At 45.2% G+C, this 20760-nt stretch overlaps 1 protein-coding gene and 1 long non-coding RNA gene across 2 annotated transcripts in view; one reads left to right on the top strand and one right to left on the bottom strand.

The window, feature by feature from the left end:
- Positions 1-20760, top strand: part of MAP3K20 (mitogen-activated protein kinase kinase kinase 20) — a 492577-nt gene that overhangs the window by 167733 nt on the left and 304084 nt on the right. The gene's annotated exons all lie outside the window — the stretch shown is intronic.
- LOC115093682 overlaps positions 1-20760 on the bottom strand; it is a 170923-nt gene continuing 150163 nt past the window's right edge. The window contains exon 3 of the long non-coding RNA XR_003857379.1: positions 1-71. This is a non-coding gene — a long non-coding RNA (uncharacterized LOC115093682). The remainder of the gene's footprint in view (positions 72-20760) is intronic.

The following is a 20760-nucleotide window of genomic DNA, read 5'->3' on the forward strand; positions in this document are numbered from 1 at the left end:
CTCTGCACTTTGGTCTCCAGTTCTGTCTCCAGCTGGTTGTCCTACTGTAGAATCAGCATCTAATAGCATGACTATAAAACAAAAAAGGCAATTAAAGCTTCCTCATATCCATCCAGCACAAAGCAAAACATTGCACTGAAAATAGAACGCTACAGATGGTGGGCATACATATCCGTTATGTGAGGGCAATTATGTCATTGCCTGTTGCAGAACAATGAATGCAAATATAAATGTGTTCTTATTATGCAGTAAAGTGCAGACCACTGAACTAGCTGCAGATTTCTGCTGGCTATCAGTTAAAAAAAAAATATGCCCATTGGCTGTCAGAGGAAATCTCCACTGCTGCACAAGGAGCCATCCACAGATGCCCTGAAGACCTGTAGCTTTCTCAGGTCCTGCATTGTTTTACCAGTAAATACTCACGTAAAAACAAACGGGAAGTGTCACATGTCTGAGCCCAGACAGTTTCACCCATTCCCAGATCCTGAATATGGTATATTGATAGAAGGATGGAGATAAACTAACATCAGTACATGCAAACTGGAAGAAGCATGGTGGAAAAATATACATGTAGCTATGGAGGTGTCAATAATTTGACCTGGTACTACTGAAAGAATTCAGATTACCTATAAGACAGTGGTAGGTTTATGACTAATATTTGTAACTAGCTGACAATTTGCACTTTCTTTTAGGAAGAATCATAATAGGGAAAACCGAACTTCCATCTTATAAAACTAATTGGAAACCTATGAAATAAAGCTTAGCAGGCAAGTAAAGGCTGTTTTGCACTTGCTAAGAATAGTGTGCTATGCAATAAGATCTTAATGTGCACATTAAAAGGGTCCCCAAAAATATTAGTGTGAATCTGCTAAAATTAGCATGGCCATGCATGTAAATTAACGTCACATGCAAATGCGGATTTTAACATGTGAATGGTATAATGGAGTGGTAATCTCTGCTCACACGCTAATTAATAAATGCTCAGTAAAGCCTTGGACCAGGTGAAGTTTTACCAGGAATGCTAAATTCTAAAGTGCCGCTGTTTGTAAATCCCCCAAGCTAACTGGTCTCCCCTCCCCACTCATGATTGAACCCTGCTGATGAAAGTTGACTCTCTCCCCAGCCAGCTTTCATTGGGAAATCCTTACCCCTCCACCTCCCATCCTCTCACCTGCTAACTGGGCCCCTACAGTTTAGTACAGGGGATCTTCTGAGTGCAAGTAGCATGCACAATGCACGTTTTTTGGAATAATATTGGCTCTCCTGTGGACATGCATGGAATATTACCGGTTAAGGTTAAAGTTATTCTGGGAAACAACCCAGATAACTTTAAACCTAACAAGGTATATTCAAATATAGCTGGTTAGGTTTCAAAGTTATCTGATAAATATTACCCATATAACTTTATTTGAGTATGTTCAGGTGGACCTATATCCTACTGAATATCCCTGACAACTTATCCAGTTAAATTTAGCTGGATAAATTCTCTGTTAGCTGCTTTTCTGAATATTGGCCTCAAAGAGTTTAGCATGGACCATTAAAAGCTTTAAAAGCAGCCACATGATAGCTAAAGCAATGCTTTACTAACTGACAAAGTGGGCTTTTGCGAAATATTGTACCGTACTGGGAAAAGATCACTTCAGCAATGGATGGTCTGAAGTGATCTTTGTACTTATATGGTTGCAGAATTTGATTTTTAGATTTGAAATCAAGTGAATCAAGTAATAGGATCAATATTCGCGAGATATTCTTAGACAAATATAAACAGCTGTCGTCTTATGATCTACAAGAAAGTACGTTGTTATGTTCCTATGGCCACAAATATGGTCAGATCCTTTCTGGACAAACCCATTCTTGGAAGTGTTGCTTATTATGCTGTAGCCGGGAAGACTGCTGTGCAATTTATGGTTGCTTTGTCAAAGAAACCTGCAAACCATGGGGGTTACTTGCGGAGAGAAATCCTTTATATAGTTCAGGTTCTCTGTCACACCTCCCAAAGAGGAACACATTTTTTTTTTCTCTTACTGAACAGCACTAGCTGTTCGGAAATCTGTGGCAGTGCTGGAATGTTCGATGTGATCACTTCAGCTCAGATAGCCAACGGGGAGATGCTGCATTGCCTTGGATTCCAGAACCGCTATGCAAGCTGACAGTTGAAAGTGCACTTCCCGTGTGTTAGTCCTTCCTGTAAAGGGACTGGGTGACACAACGCCTCTTTACAGATCTGCTGTGTACATTGGATAAGCATTTCAGCAAAGTCGAGCATACTATGTCAGCCAGCTTCTTTACGGAGCACCGTGTGCAAGCTTTATAGATATTGGTGCAAGATCTCCTGACGTAGTAGAGTTTGTCAGTGTGAGTGTCCTGATCCTGGTTTTTAATTTCCTTCCTTGCCCTCTTAGTCAAAGCTTTTGGACTTCTGCTCCTGCCAACACTAGAATCTTGATGTAAAATAGAAAGGTTACTACAGTGTATGCTTATTAACTAAATTAGTTGTTTTTTTTGTTTTTTTGCAAATTTTTTGTGTGGCATAACTTTATATTTTATTATTATTATTATTATTATTATTATGCCATGTCGTCTCTCCAGTGCTTCGTTTGTGCAAATTAAATTTGACGACTTACAGTTTTTGAAAAACTGTGGTGGAGGAAGTTTGGAAGTGTCTACCGAGCACGATGGATATCACAGGATAAAGAGGTGGCTGTGAAAAAGCTTCTTAAAATAGAAAAAGAGGTAAGGATCTTACCTGTGATTTTCTCCCTCTAATTATACAATTTGTACACAGGACTGCAAGGCTTACAGATTTTAGATCCTTACAGCAATATCCTAATAGTTTTCTGAATCAAGGCTTCGTCTTAAGAACTTGGCTGGATTATTAAAACTAGATTAGCCCACTTTCCTTGCAATTGTTCTAACTTGTTGCCTCTCCCAGAAAAGCAATGGAATCTTAATTTATAGCCTGGCTCAGCAGTCACCTATCTTGTCGTTTGACTTAATTATTTGATGCAAGTACCCTAGAACAGCTGTGTTTCTATTAAGCAGCGCTTTCAGCATGTTACAATTATATAGTGAAAACTGTGAGGTCTAGGTGTGAATTGTAGCCTGCTTTACCAATCATACTTCTGAATTAGAAACACATTCAGTGAATTTAATATGTTAGGGTATGTTTTTATGTTGAATAGGTTCTTAAAAAAGAAAATTTGGAGCTCTAGATTCAAGAGCTCTTTCCTATATGTACAGTAGAGCATATATCAAAGCTGGACAACATTTCATATACTGTAGGCTGGTGAGGGGTTTTTTTTGTATTGAAATGGAAGAATAACACTATTATTAGTATTGTTATGTTGTAAGGGCAAAACGTTTGGATATAAGAAATCATCTATTTCAAAATGGGCTATCCCCTTGATTGTGCTCCATATTTTACTATAATTACAGAACATTACATTTATTTCCATATAAATATACGGGTTACATAATCATATGTGCAAAAGAAAAGATTGAAATTAACTCAAAACTTACAATTAAACTTCTTTTAGCAAATGACTGAATGAAAAACAATTTAGAAAACAGTCTAAGACAGTGCTTCTCAACCTGTGTGTTGCCAAACACCAGCAGGTGTGTCACGTCTCCTGGTGTCTCACTGCCCGTGCACTTCCCTTCTCCCTTTTTCCAGCCCCCATGGGCCAATTGGAAGCCTCCTTTCTTCCTACCCCCATTGCCCAATGGGAAGCCTCCTTCATTCTGCCTGCCCCCCGCGCAGGCCAATCGGAAACCTCCTCCCTTCTACCTACCAGTGGGAGTAGGAAGAAGGGAGGCAGCCCTTTGATTGGCCGGTGAGGCAGGCATCAGAATGCCCAGGAGTGGGGTGAATAGTTGAACTCCAACGAAGCAAGGCTGGCGAAGAGGAAACCCAACCCCGACCGAGGCCACCACGGGAGCCTATTCCCGTGGTGGCGCAAAAAGAAGGCCCACCGGAGTAAAGCCGAGGTGGAACTGGAGCCCATTCCTGCAGTGAAGAAAGAATACGTTTTTTTGTGAGAGCTTGGGTGTGTCTGTGTGTGAATGAGTCCTGGTTGAGAGGCTTGGTGTGGTCTGTGTGTGAATGGATGCATGGGTGAGAGCTGGTGTGTCTGGGTGCCTGGGTGAGAGCTGGTGTGTTGTGGGTGTGAATGAAAGCCTGGGTGAGAGCTGGTGTGAATAGGTGCTTGGGTGAGAGCTTGTGTGTGGTGGGTGGTGAATGGGTGCCTAAGTGAGAGCTGGTGTGAATGAGTGCTTGGGTGAGTGCTTATGTGTGGTGGGTGTGAATGAATGCATGGGTGAGAGCTTGTGTTTGTGAGTGTGAATGGATGCATGGGTGAGAGCTTGTGTGTTGTGGGGTGTGAATGAATGCATGGGTGAGAGCTTGTGTTTGTGAGTGTGAATGGATGCATGGGTGAGAGCTTGTGTGTTGTGGGTGTGAATGGAAGCCTGGGTAAGAGCTGGTGTGAATGGGTGCAAGAGCATTGGTTTGTGATTGAGAGCTTGTATATAAGGAGACCATGAGTGTGATTGAGAGAGAGACTGGTCAGGAAGTCATACGAAGAGAGATTGAAGAATCTAAATATGTACACCTGGAGGAAAGGAGGAGCAGGGGTGATATGATCAGACCTTCAGATACTTGAAAAAACTTTAACGATCCAAAGACAAGGACAAACCTTTTCCGTCAGAAAAAATCAGCAGAACCAGAGGTCACGAGCTGAGGCTCCAGGGAGGAAGACTAAGAACCAATGTCAGGAATATTTCTTCACGGAGAGAGTGGTGGATGCCTGAATGCCCTTCCGGAGGAAGTGGTGAAGTCCAAAACTGTGAAGGACTTCAAAGGGGCGAGGGAATAAACACTGTGGATCCATCAGGTCTAGAGGAAGTGTATAAAGAGGAGGCAGCAAAACACTGCACGGAGCGGCAGTAGGCAGTAAGAGTGGCAGTAGCAACAGAGGCATTCACGGAGCGGGATGCCAGTGGCCAGTGGTTGGTGTTCCACCTTCCACGGAAGCGGAGCGGAAGGATGGAGGGCTGCCATCTCCAAAAGAAAAACAGGGGTGGGCAAGAGTATGTAAAATTAATGAAGAGTTCATAAGCTATAGGTATTACCAATTATTAGGCTTATTCAATATTTGTTGATAGATAATGTGGCTTCAATGCATACTTCACTTTCAATAACATATCCAATATAGCTCTCTGCTTCAACAGCAGGGGAGAAGAAAAACTAATAGTTCACGCATATCCAGCATAGCTCTCTGCTTCAACGGCAGGGGAGAAGTAAGTAAACTAATAGTTCACGCATATCCAGCATAGCTCTCTGCTTCAATGGCAGGGGAGGAAGACCGACACTTCACTTTTCAATACATATCCAGAATAGCTCTCTGCTCAATGGCAGGGGAGAAGGTAAACAACCAATAAGGGCTGAATAACATAGTGTAGCTTGCTTATTGCGGCGGTTACTACCCTTACTAATCAAGCTTGATATTTCACTTGGATGAAGCTCCATCCACTGCTCTCTGGCATTAATGGTGGTGGGTTGAAAGGGAAATAGAACCAAAGGTTAATAGGAGCCAAGTTAAACAGATAAGTATGAGAAAAAAGACAGTGTGAAGCTTGCTGGGCAGACTGGATCGGCGATTGGTCTTTCTTCTGCCGTCATTTCTATGTTTCTATGTTTCTATGAAGATGACTGGAGTGAGAGAGACCGAGACTGGACGTGGGGTCTAATTGGGGGTGTGTGTGTGTGAGTGGACTGGTTGTGGGCGCTAAGGAAGAGGACTGTGAGGACCAAAGCTTCAGCAGCGCTTGCTGCTTCTGGTGAGTGCTATTGGCCTGGAAGGGAAAGGAGTAGGAGAGTTGCTGGACAGGGTAAGTAAGGTGGCTTTTTAAATTTATTTTTCTTGATTGACTGCCATTTTAATTATTGGGTATTATGCGATGTCTGCTGTTTGAAGTATTTATTGATATTTGGACATGTTTTAATAATTTTATGCGTTTTTAATTGTTGGATATTATTCTGTTCAGCAGTTGTTTTGTAACATTTTTAGTATAGCTTTACAATTATTTCTGTGTGGGGCTCTATAGCAGCTTGGCTTATTCTGTTTTCCCAATAGGAAATGTGTTAATGTTTAGGGCCTGTTTAATAGTTGTATTTCTTAGATAGATAGGATTGTTACTTTATCTATCTATTTATTTATTTTAAAGGGTTTTTTTTACCGACATTTGTAGGTACATTGTTTTAGTGTGTTCCATAATACAGGTGTAACTTTGTGCGGGTTAATTTTTGTGCATTATTGCAAATCCTGAGAGTCAGTTAGGTGCTATATTCTCTTTCCATTTCTCCAGGTTCGCACTGCATGCAGAGTAGCTTTTTTGGTTTTCCATTTCAGTTTCTGTCTCCATATTTATAATTGTGGTTTTTCTGTACTTGGTAAAAAGGGTGTGTGACCGAGGTGAGGTATTTAACTAGCATGTAGGCATTTGTATCAATCTTATTTGTTGTGTTTTCTCAATAGGATATGCATTAGTGGTAAATTACTGTCTTTTCATAAGGAAGGCTATTTTGCCTGGTAGTAAAAGGAATTTGTTTTGCTTTTACTGGGATGTCATCAGAACAGAATACTTTTTTGTATGGCGAGATGTACAGGGTAATGCCCCTAGTTCTGCTCTGCACTCATTGCTGGGGGTTGAGGGGATTCCTGTGGAAGCAGAGTGCATGTTTACATTTAGCCCCGTGATGGTCACATGTTCAGGTTGGTCACACATGTGAGAACCATCTGTCATGTGTGTCCCGGCCCAAAAAAAAGGTCGAGTACACTGGTCTAAGCAATCAAGAATAAACTTCACAAAAGGATGTAATTGAAAAAACAAATAAAGTTTCCAACATGTCTTCCAGTAGGCCAGCCAATAAGGCTAGGTGGGAACGGTTTATAAAAATAAGGGAGAAAGCCAAGGTGGTTGAGAGTGAATACTCATGATGCTGTAGCCACAATAGAGCAGAGGTTGGGCAAACTATGGCCTGCAGCCAAAACTGGCCCAGGATACATTTCTTCTGGCCCACATTGACTCCCATGGCTTTTGCCCACATTGCCTTCGTGCTTCTGCTGCCAGTGGGTCATTTTAAAATTTTTCTTTTAAAAAAGGGGAGTGAAGGGGTCTGAGAGAGGCAGCATGTAACCTTTCCTGTGCGCCCTACTTCCTCTTGGCCCTGCGGATCATCTTACCGTTTTTTATGTCCGCAGGCCTAACTTACTTTTTTTTTTATGTCTGCTAACCAAAAGTCTGGCTGCAGCCATAAAAAAATATAAAAAGTAAGGTCACAAGGACAGCAGGAAGGGGTACAGCATGTAATACCCTTGCTGCCTCTTTTTCAGACACCCCCCCCCCCCAAAAGAAAAATTAAGATTACCACCCACTGCCAGAGGTGGTGGTTGGTGCATGTGGGGGAATGGGTACTGCCTCTTTCTCAGCCCTCCCCTTCTTCCAAAATCAAGTTTACCCAACTACCACATGCCGATGGCCGCTGAAAGCACCTCTAGAATTTCTTTTCTCAGGCACTGTGAGACCTCACTATCAACAGTAGGTAAAAAACAAAAAAAAAGGCAAGCCAAAACATATTTTGGGATGATGTGGGGAGTGGAGGGAAGGAATGGGTGGAGAGCTTTGGTTTCTTCATGGACCAGCAAAGATTGTAGTCCCTCACACATGGGTGGGCATCATCAGATGGAGCCTGATGCGGAAAACTTGTGTCAAAGTTTGTAGAAACTTTGACTAGGCACATGAGCATACCCAGCATGCCCTAAATCACACGTTCACTTGGGGTCCCTCTTTAATCTCTTTTTTTCCGCAGAGCTGTGTGCCTTGAGGTTTGATTGAGCTCTAAAAACTGGCTTTTGCCTTGTGGAAACTTTGTTTTTCACATTAATATTTTCTGGTCCGTCACCAGTCCTTCTTGGAACCTCCCCATAGAGGTCCCCAGTCAGGGTTTCCGGCGTTTCGGATAAGTTTTCTTTTGCAATTGGTTCCCCCATGTGGCAGTGCCTCAGTGCCCACTGGTCATCGCCGCCCACCGCCATTGTTCTGTCCTACTTCCTTTTATTTCACCCTGTCATGGCCATGTCTGATTTTCGCCGATGCCCTCAATACCTGAGGGACCAAATTGATCACCGATCCTCATAATGTTTGCATCCTCTGCCTGGGGGCATTGCATGATGTCCAGGATTACTGCTTATGAGCCCAGCTGTTTAGGTTAAAGAAGTCTGAGCCATTGGCATCAGCATTGGTGGCATTGGCATTGAAGGTCCTCTGAACCACACCGATGGACACCACGCCATCGACTTCAGTGGGCCCGGTCAGTTCCCTTGAGGTTGCCGGTGGTTGGGGCAATGGAGACTGACCACTGTCGATCTCTGGTCTGAGGATGCTGGGTTCATCTCCTCACAGTGCTTTCCATTAATAAGAAGGTAGACTGGGTTTACCTCGTACAGGAGGTGGCCAGATTTGATAAGCACCAGCTACCTCACCAATCGGTGGTGGTCGAATCCGCCCTCAAGGGGCTGAGCACTCTCAGACCCATTCCTCAGCACTCCCAGGGAAGAACCACAGAGCAATGGATGCACTCCCAGGGAAGAACCCAGATGCAATGGATGGGAAGAAGGTGTTGCAAGGTGCCATGCTTTTTGCCTGCATCACTGCCTGCCAGCTCTATATGAGCCAATAGTCATGGGACATCTAGCAGCAAGTGCAGGAGGTGACTGAGCAGCTGCCTCAACAGCAGCAAGATACCTTCATGTCGTTGGTGCACAAGGGTCTGGATTGTAGGAAACAAAGGTCTGTGCAATCTACAATGTTTTTGAGATGGCATTGAGGGTCTCTGCAGCGGGAATCAGCACCCCAGAATGGCATGGCTATAGGTCTCGGATCTCTGACCAGAGATACAGAAAGGATCTGCTGACGTGCCATGTACTGAAGAGAAACTCTTTAGAGGTAGGGTGAGGGATGCTGTGGCCTAATTCTGGGACCATCATAAAACCCTCCAACAACTCTCTGCCAGTACTCCAGACCCGCCTGCTCCTCCAGGAGGCCATCGAGGCCAGAGCCAAGGAACATAAGAACATAAGAAGTTGCAATACTGGGTCAGACCAAGGGTCCATCAAGCCCAGCATCCTGTTTCCAACAGTGGCCAATCCAGGTTACAAGTACCTGGCAAGTACTCAAACACTAACTAGATCCCATGCTACTAATGCCGGTAATAGCTGTGGGCTATTCCCTAAGTCAACTTTATTAACAACAGTTAATGGACTTCTCCAAGAACTTATCCAAACCTTTTTAAACCCAGCTTCACTAACTGCACTAACCACACCCCCCTTTTTGTTGGATTCACCCATGTATGACTACCACCATCTGGCTTGTTCTTGGAAAAAGCAGTTGCTTACCTGTAACAGGTTGTTCTCCGAGGACAGCAGGATGTTAGTCCTTACAAAACCCACCAGCCACCCCCGCGGAGTTGGATTTCCCCTATTTTTTATTTTATCACAATTCTATGTTATGAGACTGAAGAGGAACCCCGCGTGGATGCGTGTTATAGAGTACGCTGGGCATGCTCAGTGTGCCTAGTCAAGTTTCCCGCATTTGGGCTCTATTTGATGATGCCACCCATGTGTGAAGATTAACAACCTGCTGTCCTCGGAGAACACCTGTTACAGGTAAGCAACGTTGCTTTATCCTGCTGGACTAACTAGAATTGGATCAAGGAGGGAATGTATGGAGGGCTGGGGTGGAGGGATGTGGGGAGAGAATCCAGTGTACTGAGGTAATATTCCCGCACTCCCCTTTATCCTCAGTTGGAGCTCTGAGGGAAACAGCCCTATCCACAATCCCCCTGGTGCAGACAAGAGCCACTAACGTGTCCTGCTATGGCAAAAAATAAAGTTTACCCATCCCTGCAATAGATGCTGGTTCCGATTTGATCAGGAAGAAACTACTGGACCATTGTAGAGAATATCCTTTTTAGCTTATAATCTTTCATCACTGCTACCCGAGAGTCATGCCATGAAGCTGAGTAAAACAGATCTTGTGCCTAGCAAGTGTTGTTGTTCATGTGAATTGTGAAGGACAGACAAAGAAAGCTAGATGACTCTGTCTTGGGATTTCTGAATTCCCATGAGCTATCAGAGAAACAGCACATATACACATGCGTGACTATGTAGAGACCAAGAGCATGTTGCATATTTGGGCTTGTTGGTTATCCTTGCTCGAGCAAAAGGATTGTTCAGTGACAGATAATTAATTTTACACAAAAGAGCACATGATCTTTTTTTAATTTAAATGCTTTCAAGTTGAGCATTCTATGAAGATTTCTTTGGTCAATGACAATTTTGCTTTTGTACTATAATCTATTTTGTTCTTATCAAATCCCCCTCGCGGGTGCTTTTTATTAGAGGAGTATTATTACATGTTTCAAGATGCAGATCTAGATTTTTTTTCTTTTGGTTTTTTGTTTTGCATGTGTAATAATATGAAAAGAAAAAATTCTTAGATGAGAGACTGTGAAGGTAAAGACTGAGGTGAAGTATGCTCTGTGATGATGCACCAGGATTGGGAGACCTAGCTGCTATCATTTTCTGTGTTTTAATGTAATTTGTAACCCCATACATCCTATTGTTGAATTTATTTTGGACTGTATAACTTTTTAGAATTCCTGAAGACCAATCCGACAGTGCCTACATGGAAATATCTCTTAAAACTCATTAAAGCTTTAGGGGTAGATTTTAAAAGGCGTGCGTGCGGCCTACATGTGCGCGTGCTACCCGGCGCGCGCACATGTATGCCCGATTTTCTAACTTGCGCGCAAGTTATAAAATCAGGGGTCGGCGCATGTAAGGGGGTGCACATTGTCGGCGCATGCAAGGGGGTGCACCTTGTGCGCACCAAGCCGCACTGCCTTCCCCCGGTCCCTCCCAGAACTTCCCTTCCCCCCTAACCTGACCTTCTAGGTGTCATAGTGGATCACCTGACCTTCTAGGTGTCATAGTGGATAACACATTGAAATCGTCGGTTCAGTGTGCTGTGGCAGTCAAAAAGCAAACAGAATGTTGGGAATTATTAGAAAAGGAATGGTGAATAAAACGGAAAATGTCATAATGCCTCTGTATCGCTCCATGGTGAGACCGCACCTTGAATACTGTGTACAATTCTGGTCGCCGCATCTCAAAAAGATATAATTGCGATGGAGAAGGTACAGAGAAGGGCGACCAAAATGATAAGGGGAATGGAACAACTCCCCTATGAGGAAAGACTAAAGAGGTTAGGACTTTTTAGCTTGGAGAAGAGACGACTGAGGGGGATATGATAGAGGTGTTTAAAATCATGAGAGGTCTAGAACAGGTAGATGTGAATCGGTTATTTACTCTTTCGGATAGTAGAAAGACTAGGGGACACTCCATGAAGTTAGCATGGGGCACATTTAAAACTAATCGGAGAAAGTTCTTTTTACTCAACGCACAATTAAACTCTGGAATTTGTTGCCAGAGGATGAGGTTCGTGCAGTTAGTATAGCTGTGTTTAAAAAAAGGATTGGATAAGTTCTTGGAGGAGAGGTCCATTACCTGCTATTAAGTTCACTTAGAGAATAGCCACTGCCATTAGCAATGGTTACATGGAATAGACTTAGTTTTTGGGTACTTGCCAGGTTCTTATGGCCTGGATTGGCCACTGTTGGAAACGGGATGCTGGGCTTGATGGACCATTGGTCTGACCCAGTATGGCATTTTCTTATGTTCTTATGTTCCCACCCCTTCCCCTAACCTTTCCCTCCCCCAAGCCCTACGCTAACCCCCCCCGCACCTGCCTCTGGGCAGGCGCAAGTTGCGTGCGCCGGCAGCCTGCAGGCACGCGATCCTCAGACAGAGCAGCAGTGGCTGCTCTGTCTGAGGCCTCTGGCCCCGGACCGCTCCGCCCATGCCCCGCCCCTTTATGCAAGCCCCGGGTGATGAGGAGGAGTGATGATGGCATGTGGATATGTATAATACCTGTTTGCTAAGGCTAATAGTTAGCCTGTCCCTAAAATCGACTGCAGAAATCTGCCACCACTTCTCTGTATGCACTCAAAACATATTGAGCTACATATGGCAGCATCTTTGAGGGCATAAGCTGGCAGTGTATACATCTGGCAGAGTAAGGAGCAAAAGATGTGGCAGCCTCTATGTGGAGTGTTCAGGATCTGTTCTACAGAGAGGAGGGTAATTAGGGCCACGGTGTGGAACCTATAATTGGAGTCCTAGCAGGCCTCAAGCAACCCCCCGAAACAGCAAATCCTCTCTGGCAGCTGAAACTCTTGGAACCATGCACAGCCCCAAATAAGCGGAGAATTAGGCCCACTCCCCGTACTAAGTGGAAAAGCATCAGAGTTGGGGGGGGATGGGGTGGAAGGGATACACTGCAGGCAGATATCTACTCATGCATAAATGTGACACACCATATCTGAGGTATGACGCTGCCAAGTTTCACATTCCCCCTCCCCCCCCCCCCCAACACAAGGAATAAACAGTGTGAGCCGTTTCTCTGAAGCACCCGTTGTAAACAGTGGAAGCACAGGATCGCTTGTGATGAAAGACAGTCTGTGCAAAATGGATACACAGATACTGCCTGCTCTAGGGTATGCATAGATTTATTTATTTATGTACAAGCCGTTAAGCCCGTTAAAACGGGCTACATTACATTTTGTTTTCAGTCCATTTTCTAACACAGCACCCTTCTACACTTTTTCTCCCTCTCTCCCCCTTCCCTTCATTCACTCCTCCCCTTTCCTCCACTCAGTCTTACTCACCCTCTGTCTCCCACTGCCTTCTTCCCCTCACTCTCACCTCCCTCCCCTTCCCTCAGTCACTCCCACCTCTCTCCCCTTCCCTCAGTCACTCCCCACCCTCTCTCAATCCCATCCCCTCCCCCTCAGCCCTCCTCCACTCCCTTTTTCTCTGCTCCACAACTTCTTACCCTTCCACTTACTCACATCCCTGTCTCTCACCTCTCCCTCATTCTCCCTCTCCCCCTTCCACTTACATCCCTGACTCTCACCTCTCCCTCATTCTCCCTCTCCCCTCACTCTTCCCCCCCCCCTCCCACACACTCACCTACTCCCCCTCCCTCTCACTCAGTTCCTCCCCCTCCTCACTCACTCCCTCCCTCCCACTCAGTCACTCCCTCCCACTCTCTCACTCCCTCCCTCCCACTCAGTCCCTCCCTCCCACTCAGTCACTCCCTCCCACTCTCTCTCTCCGTCCCTCCCACTCCCTCCCTCCCACTCAGTCCATCCCTCCCTCTCTCTCTCTCTCCTCCCTCCCTCGCTGCTGTCGCCCACTACCGCTGCTGCCCGCCGCCATGTTTTTTTTTCCCTGACGCTGCCTAAGACCGACGTGCTCGCCCGCACATGCGCAGTAGAGCTGCTCTCTACTGCGCATTTGCGGCACGTCGGTCAAGCGTCGTTTATCTAGTTAGATTTATTTATTTATTTAGCAACATTTCTATACCGGTATTCGTGTGAACATCATATCGGTTTACATCAAACAAAAGTTAGAAATTACATCGAACAGGGTAGGGGGGGAACTGGGACAGGGAGGGAAGAGAACTAGGGGGTGAGGCAGAGAGAGGTTAAAGTTAACAACGAAGGCATAACAATGAGGTCAACAACAGATGCAAGGTAATTAAATAGTTAAATAGTAAACTGAGAGTGCGTTACAGATAGGTAGACAAGGCAAGGCAGGCTGATCATATCTGAGTCAAAGCAGAAGGGGGGGGGGAGAGAGAGAGGCTGGTGTGGGTCCTATTCTGGGTATGCCTGTTTAGGCCCTGGTGAAAGTGAGTGTGTGTAGAGAGGTGTGTGTGTGTGTGTGTGTGAGATGGAGGAGGGCGAGGGGGTGGGAGGAGGGGGAGGGGGTATGAGTGAGAGGAGGAGGAGGGGGTGTGAGAGAAAGCAGGGAGGAAGGGGTGAGAGAGAGAGCGTGGGGGGTGGGAGGGAGAGACCAGGGGCGTGAGCAGGGGAGGTGACATCTCCATATCTGACTAAGGTTACCTGTGATGGGCAGGTTGAGGCAAAGAGCTTCAAACACATTTTAGCGTTGGGTTCAATGACATGAACCTTTTCTTAGGAGAGATGCGGGTGCTTTTAGAGACATTGGAAACTATACTGTGATGGTGACATTTCTGAGGTGTCTAGCAACTTCAAGTGAAGGCAGGACACCATCTGATTCCCAATCCGGTCTTCACAGAGTCGGACCTGCATCCTTGTCTAGCCTCCCCGAGAAGCTAAATTAACCTATATGACATCCCAGTGGCCAAGGCCCTTACCATCTGCACATGATAGTTGACAATTAGCCTAGGTAGGTGTAGCAGGGTGCAACTGTGTATTAGTCCTGGGGGAATTATGCGCTACTGCTCCCCCCTGTGCCAAATTCTGTGCAGAAAATAGCAGAGGAGACCCCAGCATGCTGCGAACGGTGCGCTTTGTTTGCGGCGAAGATGAAGGCCCTGGTGAAAGTGTGTGTGTGTGTGTGTGTGTGTGTGTGAGGGAAGAGGGGGAGGGATGTGAGGGGGAGGAGGGGGTGTGAGGGGGAGGGGGAGGAGAGAAAGCAGGGAGGAAGGGGTGAGAGAGAGAGCGTGGGGGGTTGGGAGTGAGAGACCAGGGGCGTGAGCAGGGGAGGTGATTGACCAGGGGTTCAGCAGGGGGGGGTGAGATAGAGCAGGGGGGTTGCTTGAGTGTGAGTGCCAGAGAGAGGGAGCCTATATGAGGAGATTGCAAAGGAGTGTGTGTGTGTGTGAGAGATTGGGAGCTGGTGGGTATGAAAAAGGGATTGTCTGTATGTGAGGGTGCTAGCCTGTGTGAAGGGATTGTATATGTGTGAGAGAGCCTGTGTGAAGGGGTGCGTGAGAGAGAGACATAGGTAATCTGTGTGAGGGTGTATGCGTGAGAGAGAAAGGGAGCTTGTGTGGGTGTGTATGCAAGAGAGAGGGACCCTGTATGAGGGGATGTGTGTGTGTGTGTGAGAAAGTGAGGGAGCTTGTATGAGATTGTATGTATGTGCACTAGAGAGAGAGAGCATATGTGTGAGAGAGAGAGGGACAGAGGGAGCCTGTGTGAGAGGCAGTACGAAGAACGGGGTCAAACTCTCGGAGTGGCGATAGAGTGGATGGGGTTGAACCTAGAGGTGGAGGGGAGAGATGCTGGCAGGTGGCGGAATTGGGGCCTGAGAGGGCAAAGTGGCCAGGGGAGTAGGGAGAGAGAGAGAGGAAGGGACACTCTTACAGTGAATTTCTAGGGAAATTCTGCTCAAAATATTTAAAATTCTGCATCTTTAAGTAATAACTTTTTTCTGTATTAATTAAAAATGTAATTACTTAAAGACTGTCATGTAAATTGTGTTATTTTGATCAATACAAAGTATGCAGAATTTTTTGTGCGCAGAATTTTAATTTCTTTTTTGTGCAGAATTCTCCCAGGAGTAATGTATGGGTGCATGCAACCATAAAGAGGTATGCTAGCTTGGAAGGACCTGTGAGCATTGTGGGAATGGCACCATTTAGCACAGGAGCTTTACCCAAGGCTTTACCACTAGATGAGCACTCTGATTTCAGCAGCAGAGTTGCCAACTGCTCCCGATTTCAAGGATAGGTTGATCCAGTCCTAGTTTTAACCCATTGCAAGCTAGGACTTGTTCTGATTTCCCTGTTGCATTTCTTAGGAAAAGCAAAACCAGGACTCCATCAACATGTCCTGAAAATCTGGAGCCAGTTGGTAACCTTAGTCAGCAGTGGCTCTGAAACAGCTGAGGCAGTGCTGTCAGCAGCGTCTTTGCACGCCCATGTGACACCAAGCCTCCCAAGTACAGGTGCATAACTTCACATGCACACGTTTGTCAGTTATGAGATGAGGCTATAAAAAAGGAACTCTGTCACTGGTAACTTAAACTGCCTACCTGTACTTTTAGGCCGTGCCTTTAAGATTCAGAGCTAATTGTGATTTATAGCATTTCTAGAGCAGTTGTTTTCCATGCTCAAGGCCCAGGTAGAGTCCCATCACATCTATGGCACTATCTCACCCACTTGTGAGGGCTAGGATAGGGTCCGATGGGGAGGCCCAGCAAGGCAAACTCTGCTAGTTAAGCCAATTTATGTACACTGTGTTGGCAGTTGTACACAAACTCTCTTGCGCACATGCCGCTTTTAGCTTAATATCAGGCAGAAAACCTAATGCTAGCCACATGTATCTGATATTATCTTTACTTAGACTACTGTTTTTCAGGTACAATCTACTGCTCTACTGTCAAGAGGAATCTTAAGTAGGTATACATCTTTTTTTTTTTTTCTACACTGACCCAGACAGAGGAACAGTGAGTGAAAGAAAGATGATAGAGAGGAGAGCAGCAGCAAGCACTCTACTGGCCTCCCTTCCCTGTAAGGGGATGTGGTAGTTAAGGCTAACAGGCAAAGTAGCATTCTATGAGGTATTGCCGAAGCTGGCTGCCACTCAGTGTGGTGTCCTTGGCTTCTGTGGATGTACATGGGAGATCTGGGGGCAGATCTGGAAGTATCACAATTGGTATCCCATGGAGTAGAGTGAGACTATTAAATACACAGCAGAGCAGCATTATATCTCCTATTTTGGGTGGGGCATACATTAAAGCTCCACCCGTTTTGTCCAGACAGCGAAATCTACTTTTGAGAACTCCGAAGGTGCATTTTATGACACAGCAGGTAGAACATAAAGCTTTGTTATTCCTCGTCTCTGCTGGCGTGTTGCAAATAGCAACAGTGGTGAGAAGCCAGGTCCTGCAACCGTAGCCAGAATCTCCTGTGCCAAAGACAGGTTTAGAGCATCAATCACAGCATGGTCACTTTGAGATCTGGCTGCCAAACCACAGCATGCTATAAGACAGTAGAAGCTAGCCTGTAGCTTACTCTGATCCTTAAAAGATTATTTCTCTGCCCTAAGTGCATGCCACATTTTTCTGGGAAGGTATATGTCCAGGATAGCAGTAGCTGATTCTAGGTCATATCTTCCGGACTAATAAATGGTGACTGGGGATTCCTCCAAATGCGTGGCAGCCCCTCACAACCAAGCTAAGGCTACTCATTATAGCAGTCAGCCAAACTTGAAGGAATACATAAGAGCTGCCACATCTGTTCTAGCAGACAATCCGCTATCTCAGGGTCTGATTGGGCAAGTCCCTGCCTGCCTTGCAGTATGTCCTCCAGAGATACCAGTTTGTGAGCCCTGACACAGGGAATATGCCTGGCCCCCAAAATGCACTTGCCACTGCTTCTGGTTTAGCTGTGTGATGGCTAAGATAAACTGTGCCCGACATCCTGGCTGACCCATCACTAACAGGCTACCCATAATCTGGCAATACCAGCAGTGTGGACACTTCAATCTTGTGATTAACCAGTGAAATTTCAACTTCTCCAAATAGGAACAAGCCACTTTTTAAAGTGAACACATAGAACGTGTATAGTGCCTGCTCACACAGCAGGCTTTATGGCAAGTGCATTGTTAGCCTTCACAAGATTAGCAGGCTTCTGCAGCATGGGGAGAAAAGGGCAGGCCCTGGGGCAGTGGCTTGCAGACGTAAGTGTACAAGCCACTTGTCATGTCAGCGATGCTGTTACATCCCCCAGAGCCTCCCCTCATGTACATGCCGTTTGCCAAAAACACATAGCCAGAGATGGGAGCACTGAGAGGAGAAGATCACCTTGCTGGTGGCTGAAGGGAATCAGTAAGTTTTTGCTTGGGACATTGTCGTTTTTAAAAGTATTGGGGCAAAGTTAACTATTTGGGAATATTATTTAGTGTGTTTGTGCTTTTAATAGTCAGTAAGGCAGCAAATAAACAGAAGTTAGTGTTTGTATATTAAAAAAAGAAAAAAAAGTAGCCAGAAGCTAGAAATAAGCTAGGAGCAGTGTATACCTAAGTAAAAAGGTTGAAAAGTTCAGTTACTCACCTTGGAAAGGTGTTAAGGCAGTGTGATTTGGTTTGATTAGGTAACAACTTTTTGTTAATCAAGAGAGCACTGAGTCACTCCGGCTGACTAACTGAAGTTAGACTGTTTGTAATTCCCAACCCACCCACCCCTAGCTCATCCTTTAATTTATAGGCAGGTGCCACTTAAAAAAAAAAACCCTAACACCTTATTGAGAGTTTGATCATTCCCATGTAGGCCACATATAGTGAATTCACTAATACATTTAAAGGACATTAGACACATTCCTACTCCCATAGCAACCTAAAACTTAAGTAGGAACTGAACAAATTTGAGATGAAGGCAGCAGTCCAGCAGCAAAAGGGGGGCTTCCCAGTCTTTTGCATCGAGTGTCACATGTATGATTTTTTACCCGCCGGTGAGAAATTGTACATGTGCATGCGATGCAAAGAGCTCCTGGCTCTCAGAGAATGAGTCCAATCTCTGGGGGCTAGAGTGGCAGACCTGGAGGAGCTGAGGCAGACAGAGGTATATAGATGAGACCTTCAGGGACATAGTAGCCAACTCCCATCTTCAGACCGGCAGCCCTGGTGCTGCCTTGGAGGAAGAAGGTCTCATGATTGAAGAGCATCAACCTGATGCAGCAGGAAAGGATCCTGTAGCAAGGACCTGCTTTCCAGGTGATGCATTGTCCTTTTGCACCGAGGAAATCTTCCCAAGGCCTACTGCCCAGGAGGGAAGGGTTAGGTCGGCCGTCATAGTTGGTGATTCGATTATTAGGAATGTAGATAGCTGGGTGGCTGGTGGGCGTGAGGATCGCCTGGTAACATGCCTACCTGGTGCGAAGGTGGCGGACCTCACACGTCACCTAGATAGGATTTTAGACAGTGCTGGGGAGGAGCCGGCTGTCGTGGTACATGTGGGCACCAATGACATAGGAAAATGTGGGAGGCAGGTTCTGGAAGCCAAATTTAGGCTCTTAGGTAGAAAGCTTAAATCCAGAATATCCAGGGTAGCATTCTCTGAAATGCTCCCTGTTCCACGCGCAGGTCCCCAGAGGCAGGCAGAGCTCCGGAATCTCAATGCGTGGATGAGACGATGGTGCAGTGAAGAAGGATTCAGTTTTGTTAGGAACTGGGGAACCTTATGGGGAAGGGGGAGTCTCTTCCAAAGGGATGGGCTCCACCTCAACCAGGGTGGAACCAGACTGCTGGTGCTAACTTTTAAAAAGGAGATAGAGCAGCTTTTAAACTAGAACAAAGGGGAAAGCCGACAATCGCTCAGCAGCGCATGGTTCGGAGAGAGGTATCTTCAAAGGATACTAATGATGCATTAGAATTAGGGCATCCTGACAGTGAGGTTCCAATTATAAGAAAAGTAGATCAAGTGCCTGTAACTAAAAACTCAGCTGAGCTAAAAAATTCTAACTTATCCCTATCAATTAAAAAGCAGAATGACAATACAAACAAAAAACAAACTCTGAAATGTTTGTATGCTAATGCCAGAAGTCTAAGAAATAAGATGGGAGAATTAGAATGTATAGCAGTAAATGATGACATAGACTTAATTGGCATCTCAGAGACATGGTGGAAGGAGGACAACCAATGGGACAGTGCTATACTGGGGTACAAATTATCTCGCAATGACAGAGAGGAGCAGTGCCAGGAAAAATAGTGGAAAGTGTTCTAAGCATCAAAATCACAGAACATATAGAAAGACATGGTTTAATGGAACAAAGTCAGCATGGCTTTACCCACGCCTCACAAATCTGCTTCACATTTTTGAAGGAGTTAATAAACATGTGGATAAAGGTGAACCGGTAGATGTAGTGTACTTGGATTTTCAGAAGGCATTTGATAAAGTTCCTCATGAGAGGCTTCTAGGAAAAGTAAAAAGTCATGGTATAGGTGGCGATGTCCTTTCATGGATTACAAACTGGCTAAAAGACAGGAAACAGAGAGTAGGATTAAATGGACAATTTTCTCAGTGGAAGGGAGTGGGCAGTGGAGATCTGTATTAGGACCCTTACTTTTCAATATATTTATAAATGATCTGGAAAGAAATACAGTGCGTGAGGTAATCGAATTTGCAGATGATACAAAATTGTTCAGAGTAGTTAAATCACAAGCAGATTGTGATAAATTGCAGGAAGACCTTGTGAGACTGGAAAATTGGGCATCCAAATGGCAGATGAAATTTAATGTGGATAAGTGCAAGGTGCTGCGTATAGGGAAAAATAACCCATGCTATAATTACACAATGTTGGGTTCCATATTAGGTGCTACCACCCAAGAAAGAGATCTAGGCGTCATAGTGGATAGCACATTGAAATCGCCGGTTCAGTGTGCTGCGGCAGTCGAAAAAGTAAACAGAGTGTTGGGAATTATTAGGAAGGGAATGGTGAATAAAATGGAATATGTCATAATGCCTCTGTATCGCTCCATGGTGAGACCCCATTTGAATACTGTGTACACTTCTGGTCGTCGCATCTCAAAAAAGAAATAATTGCGATGGAGAAGGTACAAAGAAGGGCGACCAAAATGATAAGGGGAATGGAACAGCTCCCCTGTAAGGAAAGACTAAAGAGGTTAGGACTTTTCAGCTTGGAGAAGAGACGGCTGAGGGGGGATATGATAGAGGTGTTTAAAATCATGAGAGGTCTAGAACGGGTAGATGTGAATCGGTTATTTACTCTTTCAGATAATAGAAAGAATAGGGGGCACTCCATGAGGTTAGCATGTGGCACATTTAAAACCAATCGGAGAAAGTT

Source organism: Rhinatrema bivittatum, chromosome 6, assembly GCF_901001135.1.
Source record: "Rhinatrema bivittatum chromosome 6, aRhiBiv1.1, whole genome shotgun sequence".
Taxonomy (NCBI): Eukaryota; Metazoa; Chordata; class Amphibia; order Gymnophiona; family Rhinatrematidae; genus Rhinatrema; species Rhinatrema bivittatum.